The following is a 7,493-nucleotide window of genomic DNA, read 5'->3' as shown; positions in this document are numbered from 1 at the left end:
CTAGCCAGTGGATATTATTCATCTTTCAAACCTCCAACAACTGTCTGGTGTTTGAATTGAGCCAATATCCTTCTTATCTAGGTCTGGTGACCTAGTAGATAGTGGAAAAGAGCATGTGTTTAGAGTTAGCAAGATTGAATTTGAATTCTGTTCTCTCACTGAGTGATCTGCTGTTTGTTTAATTCTCATTTTCTTTATCTAAAGAATGGGGATGCTGATGAAGAATAGCTTATAGAGTTGGGTGTGCAGGTGTGTCCTCAGTTGCTCAGTCATGTCTGATTCTTCTGTGATCCCATGGATTGTAGCCCACCAGGCTCCTCTGTCTATGGAATTCTCCAGGCAAAAATACTGGAGTGGGTTGCCATTTCCTTCTCCATGGGATCTTCCCAACCTGGGGCTCAAACTCATATCTCCTGCCTCTCCTGCATTTGCAGGCAGATTTTTTACCACTGAGCTACCTGGGAAGCCCCTTATAGAGTTGTAATGATGACTAAGACACAGTGCTGGCATACAGTAAATGTTCCATGAAAGTAGTTCTTATTTTTACTCTTGCTGTGTGACCCTGGAAAAGTTATTTCCTCACTGTAGCATGTGAGGGATGATAATCGTTACATAAATTACAATGATTTAATCAGATAATCCTTGTAGAATACCCAGTGTCTGCAATACAGTAGCTGCTCATTAAATACTAGTTTCCTCCCTTGTATTCCCAGTTGTATGTTCCACTCTTTTCCTTCACTTTTTCACCTGCATGTGACCAATCCTTCAGCCAAACTGAGTAACTTGTTCAAAGATGGTCCACAGTGTTTGCTATCACATCTTTTGCTCATTGAATCATCTTTTTTTCTGCATTCCTGTCTCTGTCTATAGCAACCCTGGGCACATTTTAAGGCCTAATCTCAAATACCACTTGCTTCATGATGTATTACATAAGTAAGCTTCCCAACTGGGTTATTTCTCCTTCCTTCAAACACTCCCTTAACATTCTGTTTTCTTTCTTTTTGGAACAGAGAAAGGCCATGCAAGGAGACATGTGGTTCATGCCTTACAAAACCCTGAACTCTTGTTTTATTTCTTTTTTATTTTATTTTATTTTTATTTTTTTGAACTCTTGTTTTATTTCTTTATCAGTGCATAACCTTCTTCCTTTTTCAAATTGTAGGTCTTCAGTTCTCTGTATGTGTCATAAACCTGCTCCCCAAATATTGATAGTGTAGTCATCAGTCTCCTACTCATCCACCAATCCAAACACATTTATCCACCAGACTCTAACTGATTATCTAGGAAATCTTCATCTCTAGAAAAACTGGATTCTTTCTTGCGGAAAGAAGAAAAAAAATTATTTTGTTGAATTCACATATTGAGTTAACTGCCTTTGGTGTGTCCTCATAGTAACCCTAGGATACCCTTTCATAAATCACACCCGATTTCATTGCAAAATATTGGAACTGTTTACATGAGTGAGTCCTACAGTGAATTTTAAGCTCCTCAAAGGGAAATCAGGACTTGTATTCTATTCGTCTTTGTAGCCCTAGTCCCATATACATTGTCTTACCTGCTAACCATGTGCAGTGTTTGAAAATCATAAGAACTAGGTGAAGTTACCCTTAACAATTCACTCCAGCAGTCTCATAACACACACAGAATATTCCTGTCCGTTGGTTGAAGCACAAATTTAATTCCTTGTGAAAACAGAAAATTGCTATACTTTGAAAAACTAAATATGTATGCTCAAAAAAGAGAAAAATACTATTTCTCCCATATCTTTTCTACATTTGGCTCATATGGCAACCCAACTATTAAATTAGCTAATTATCTTCTTTATGAAATAGAAATATTCCTGAAAAACTTCCAGATGATAACATTGTAAAATTAAGTTATGGTGTAAATACATGAAAAAAGTATCCTCTCTCTTCAAAGAAAGTCACTTGAATAGCAAGAATGCTCTGGAAGAGCAAAACAAGAAATGCTCCCTTTATCATGTGTGGGATGTAAATTTTTCCCTTATGTACTTTTCTTTACATCTAAATTTTTACATACTGATTAAACCTGTACATATCAGTTGAGGTCATGTAAAGAAACTGAATCCATATATAGCAGCCAACATTGCAGATAATAGATAAAAGAATTTCAATGGACCAAAAACAAGAACATGTGAAAGATGGCCATATCATGTTTTTCATTAAGTTGATTAATTTTTATTTATTAAATAATATTTCACTTCTTTCTTTTCTCTTCATTTTTCTGGTTCACCCAAGCAAGCCTTTCATCTACACCAACTATCTTTAAAAAAGCACAGTTTTTTTCAAAAGGAAAAATATGAATATCTTATCTGTAATATAAACAAAGTTAATTCTTGAAAAAGAGACTGCAAGTCTATTCAAAAGCTTCTTGCAGCTTGCTCTCTTCATGGCAATTTTTTTTTTTTTGCATTCACTGAACATTTGCTGAATAGCTGAAGGGAAGAAAATTTTGTTCTATTTTTGTTTTCCCAGAAGTTGTGCTGTATTTCTTGGAATGAATTTCAGTCCTTTCTTTCCATCTTCAGATAACGATGACATATGAACTTTCTCACAAGGTCATCAGCCAGAGCTAGAGGATTTGTGGGGATACACATTTTGAAGCCCAAAAGTCTTGGGAATGAGAAAGAACTTGAATACAGATATTGGCTGTTCTCAATACTGTGGACTCTCCAGAAAAGATGGGCTTAAATATTTAGTATTTTGGTGCTGGAAATTAATCAAATGAACAATGGTGCAAAAGTAAAAATGTGGAGGTCAATTTTGGCCTTGGCTAGTGTGGCAACTTGAACTTGGATTTCTCAGCTGAACATTTGGTCTTCATATTATGCTTAGTACCTAAACTCACCCCTTCAAGAGCCAGGCACAGTTCCTTGGTTGGCTGAGGTTTTTCCTGTGTGTGCTCAAAGATAAATAAAACAACCGACTCACTGCTCCTCTTGCCAATGTGTCTTTCTGTTGCACAAACAGAAAACAACCATATGGGCTGCCATGAATAGATTTGGCAAGGCTGGCTTGTAGGGATAACTTCCATATGGTGTAAAATTAGAATTAATTATTCAAACAAAGACAGTTACAGACCCCTCAGGTATTTTAAGTGTTCTGAAAGAAAAAAAAAAAGATCAAGAAAGGAAAAGATACTGAAACATTTCAGAGTCTATCTAAATAAATTTAGACAGGCCCTGGCATATAGCATATTATTTAAACTCTCTAGGACTTAAATAATACTTTAAGGAAAAAATGTTCACTACTGACATACACCAAAATTGATTTAAAAAATAGAATATATACATACAAGAGAGGCAATTCTTAGTACTCTTCAAAGAGGATCAGTAAATAAAAGGTATGCAAACAACCAAGCAAATCTACAATAAAAATTCACACATGCATATAAATACAAGAGTCTAAAATATTATCTCGATAAAGAGAATATAGTTTATCTTTATAAAGTTTTTATGGAGAAAGCGACACTTGGAGTTGTCAATTGACTTGTTCAAAAAGATATCATAGGCTTAGATGCCTTGGGTTTCACCTGACTTCAAACAGTTCTCTGTGTGCATGTTTATATGTGAGTGTATGTATCATTTGTATTGGATTGTATGTCATTTTTATATTAGATTATAGGTATCTAATGAATGAAGATTATGTATTCTAATATTCATAATATCTGTGTTCTAATGTAGTACATAAATCATTGCCTGGCAAATGATAAACAGTTAAAAATTATTTGCTGAATAAAATTTATAAAAACAAGTCAACATATTACTGACAAGGCAATTTCTAAGCACAATAATGATAATCCATTCATTTGCTAATTTTTCTACAATCACTTTTAAACTACTTACTTTATTCTAGATGCTGTATTAATTGGAATTTGTATCAGTCTCAAGAAAATTATAGTCTATAGATGGCTAGGATTATATATAAATAAATAATTGTAAGTACCATGATAAATCTTTCATCAGTTATATAAAAAGCATAGTACTGTAGTCTAGTCTTAATAAGTGGTAATTCTAATTAATGTAAATGGGCCAAACTCACCAGTTAACATACAGCCTATGGCTTCCCTGGTGGCTCAGATAGTAAAGAACCTGCCTGCAGGTGCAGGAGATGTGGGTTCAATTCCTGGGCTAGGAAGATCCCCTGGAGAAGGGAAGGGCAACCCACTCTGGTATTCTTGCCTGGAGAATCCCATGGATAGAGGAGCCAGGCGGGCTACGGTCCATAGGGTCACAAAGAGTTGGACTTTACTGAAGCAACTTAGCGTGCATGCATGAGTGAAATGTATAAAAGAGGTAATAAGAACAGGAAAAGAAAAAGTCTTACAGGCTCAAGGAATGATAACTATATAAGTTGTAAAGTGGTGCAAAAATCCTTAACAAAATTCTAGCAATCAGAATCCAACAACACATTAAAAAGATCATACATCATGACCAAGTGGGCTTTATCCCAGGGATGCAAGGATTCTTCAATATCCACAAATCAATCAATGTAATATACCACATTAACAAATTGAAAAATAAAAGCCATATGATTATCTCAATAGATGCAGAGAAAGACTTTGACAAAATTCAACATCCATAGGAACATGCCTCAACATAATAAAAGTATATGTGACAAACCCACAGCAAACATTATCCTCAATGGTGAAAAATTGAAAGCATTTCCCCTAAAGTCAGGAACAAGACAAGGGTGCCCACTTTCACCATTACTATTCAACATAGTTTTGGAAGTTTTGGCCACAGCAATCAGAGCAGAAAAAGAAATAAAAGGAATCCAAATTGCAAAAGAAGAAGTAAAACTCTCACTGTTTGCAGATGACATGATCCTCTACATAGAAAACCCTAAAGACTCCACCAGAAAATTACTAGAGCTAATCAATGAATATAGTAAAGTTGCAGGATATAAAATCAACACACAGAAATCCCTTGCATTCCTATGCACTAATAATGAGAAAATAGAAAGAGAAATTAAGGAAACAATCCCATTCACCACTGAAGCGAAAAGAATAAAATACTTATGAATATATCTACCTAAAGAAACTGAGATGGCTGCACTTACTCGATGGATGTGAGTCTGAGTGAACTCCAGAGGTTGGTGATGGACAGGGAGGCCTGGTGTGCTGCGATTCATGGGGTTGCAAAGAGTCAGATACGACTGAATGACTGAACTGAACTGAAAGAAACTAAAGACCTATGTATAGAAAACTATAAAACACTGGTGAAAGAAATCAAAGAGGACACTAATAGATGAAGAAATATACCGTGTTCATGGATCGGAAGAATCAATATAGTGAAAAAGTATACTACCCAAAGCAATCTATAGATTCAATGCAATCCCTATCAAGCTACCAATGGTATTTTTCACAGAGCTAGAACAAATAATTTCACAATTTGTATGGAAATACAAAAAACCTCAAATAGCCAAAGCAATCTTGAGAAAGAAGAATGGAACTGGAGGAATCAACCTGCCTGACTTCAGGCTCTACAACAAAGCCACAGTCATCAAGACAGTATGGTACTGGCACAAAGACAGAAATATAGATCAATGGAACAAAATAGAAAGCCCAGAGATAAATCCATGCACCTATGGACACATTATCTTTGACAAAGGAGGCAAGAATATACAATGGAGAAAAGACAATCTCTTTAACAAGTGGTGCTGGGAAAACTGGTCAACCACTTGTAAAAGAATGAAACTAGAACATTTTCTAACACCATACACAAAAATAAACTCAAAATGGATTAAATATCTAAACGCAACCAGAAACTATACAGCTCCTAGAGAACATAGGCAAAACACTCTCTGACATAAATCACAGCAGGATTCTCTATGACCCACCTCCCAGAATATTGGAAATAAAAGCAAAAATAAACAAATGGGACCTAATTAAAATTAAGAGCTTCTGCACAACAAAGAAAACTATAAGCCTTCAGAATGGGAGAAAATAATAGCAAATGAAGCAACTGACAAACAACTAATCTCAAAAATATACAAGCAACTCCTGCAGCTCAATTCCAGAAAAATAAATGACCCAATCAATAAATGGGCCAAAGAACTAAACAGACATTTCTCCAAAGAAGACATACAGATGGCTAACAAACACATGAAAAGATGCTCAACATCACTCATTATCAGAGAAATGCAAATCAAAACCACAATGAGGTACCATTTCATGCCAATCAGAATGGCTGCTATCCAAAAGTCTACAAGCAATAAATGCTGGAGAGGGTGTGGAGAAAAGGAAACCCTTTTACACTGTTGGTGGGAATGCAAACTAGTTCAGCCACTATGGAGAACAGTGTGGAGATTCCTTAAAAAACTGGAAATAGAACTGCCTTATGACCCAGGCTTCCCTGGTGGCTCAGATGGTAAAGTGTCTGCCTGTAGACAGGGAGAACTGGGTTCGATCCCTGGGTTGAGAAGACCCCCTGGAGAAGGAAATGGCAACCCACTCCAGTACTCTTGCCTGGAAAATTCCGTGGACTGAGGAGCCTGGTAGACTACAGTCCATGGGGTCACAAAAAGTGGGACACAACTGAGCGACTTCACTTCACTTATGACCCAGCAATCCCACTGCTGGGCATACACACCAAGGAAACCAGAATTGAAAGAGACACGTGTACCCCAATGTTCACTGCAGCACTGTTTATAATAGCCAGGACATGGAAGCAACCTAGATGTCCATAAGCAGATGAATGGATAAGAACGCTGTGGTACATATACACAACGGAGTATTACTCAGCCATTAAAAAGAATACATTTGAATCAGTTCTAATGAGGTGGATGAAACTGGAGCCTATTATACAGAGTGAATTATGCCAGAAAGTAAAACACCAATACAGTATTCAGTTCAGTTCAGTTCATTTCAGTCGCTCAGTTACGTCCAACTCTTTGTGACCCCATGAATCGCAGCACACCAGGCCTCCCTGTCCATCACCAACTCCCAGAGTTCACTCAAACTCACGTCCATCGAGTCAGTGATGCCATCCAGCCATCTCATCCTCTGTCGTCCCCTTCTCCTCCTGCCCCCAATCCCTCCCAGCATCAGAGTCTTTTCCAATGAGTCAACTCTTTGCATGAGGTGGCCAAAGTACTGGACTTTCAGCTTTAGCATCATTCCTTCCAAAGAACACCCAGGGCTGATCTCCTTCAGAATGGACTGGTTGGATCTCCTTGCAGTCCAAGGGACTCTCAAGAGTCTTCTCCAACACCACAGTTCAAAGCATCAATTCTTCAGTGCTCAGCTTTCTTTATAGTCCAACTCACACATCCATACATGACTACTGGAAAAACCATAGCCTTGACTAGATGGACATTTGTTGGTAAAGTAATGTCTCTGCTTTTGAATATGCTGTCTAGGTTTGTCATAACTTTCCTTCCAAGGAGTAAGCATCTCTTAATTTCATGGCTGCAATCACCATCTGCAGTGATTTTGGAGCACAAAAACATAAAGTCTGACACTGTTTCCAC

This window comes from Capra hircus, chromosome 5 (assembly GCF_001704415.2).
Source record: "Capra hircus breed San Clemente chromosome 5, ASM170441v1, whole genome shotgun sequence".
In the NCBI taxonomy this organism is placed as follows: domain Eukaryota; kingdom Metazoa; phylum Chordata; class Mammalia; order Artiodactyla; family Bovidae; genus Capra; species Capra hircus.
The sequence above is the reverse complement of the archived record's forward strand: the minus strand, read 5'-3'. Positions refer to the sequence as shown.